At 43.9% G+C, this 964-nt stretch overlaps 1 protein-coding gene across 1 annotated transcript in view; it reads right to left on the bottom strand.

Moving 5' to 3' along the window:
* Positions 1-964, bottom strand: part of LOC101301515 (probable WRKY transcription factor 69-like) — a 5524-nt gene that overhangs the window by 1250 nt on the left and 3310 nt on the right. The window lies entirely within an intron of this gene.

Below are 964 nucleotides of genomic sequence, written 5' to 3'. Positions count from 1 at the left end.
CTCTCTCTCTCTCTCTCTCTCTCTCTACTCTCTCTCTCTCTCTCTCTCTCTCTCTCTCTCTCTCTCTCTCTCTCTCTCTCTCTCTCTCTCTCTCTCTCTCTCTCTCTCTCTCTCTCTCTCTCATCAGGCATCGCCGACGACGACGGTCAAGATCGAGCAGCCTCCGATGAGTCGCTCCACCACATCCTCTGTAAGGTCTAGCAGCCTCGTCGCTGTCGGTCGGCATGGGATTCGAATCCGATCACGAAGACAAGGCCTACACTGACGAGAAAAAGAGCGGCGGCGGATGACGGAGGCAGGGAGACAACGATCTCCTCAACGATAGACTTGGTGAGGATGGAGATGTTGCCGTCGGCGGCGTATTGCTGCAGAGATTGGAGAAGGTGTGGCCGAATCTGTGAAGGTTTGGAGTGAGGTGACTGCCAATCTCCTCGGCGGCGGATTGCTGCAGAGATGCCGGATCTGTGAAGGTTTTGAGTGAAACGATGTTTACTACCCCCAGTGAAAGTTTACTAGGGGTAGTAAATTTTATTTTTTGCATCTAAGTTGATTTTTCTCCGTTTTAATGTGTACTTATGGCCTTGGAGATATTGTTTTGCAAGCTTACTACCCCCAGTATAAGTTTACTGGGGGTAATAAACTTTATTTTTTCGCAAGTTTACTACCCCCAGTAAAAGTTTACTAGGGGTAGTAAATTTTATTTTTTGCATCGAAATTGATTTTTCTCCGTTTTAATGTGTACTTAGAACCTTGAAGATATTGTTTTGCAAGCTTACTACCCCCAGTATAAGTTTACTGAGGGTAATAAACTTTATTTTTTCGCATCTAGGTTGTTCTTCCTCTGTTTTAGTGTGTATTATGGCATTGAAAATATTTTTTTGCAAGTTTACTACCCCTAATAAAAGTTTACTGGGGGTAGTAAACTTTAGTTTTTCGAATCTAAATTGTTCTTCCTCTGTTTTAG

This window comes from Fragaria vesca, linkage group LG6 (genome assembly GCF_000184155.1).
Source record: "Fragaria vesca subsp. vesca linkage group LG6, FraVesHawaii_1.0, whole genome shotgun sequence".
NCBI classification, from domain to species: Eukaryota; Viridiplantae; Streptophyta; class Magnoliopsida; order Rosales; family Rosaceae; genus Fragaria; species Fragaria vesca.
The sequence above is the reverse complement of the archived record's forward strand: the minus strand, read 5'-3'. Positions and strand labels throughout refer to the sequence as shown.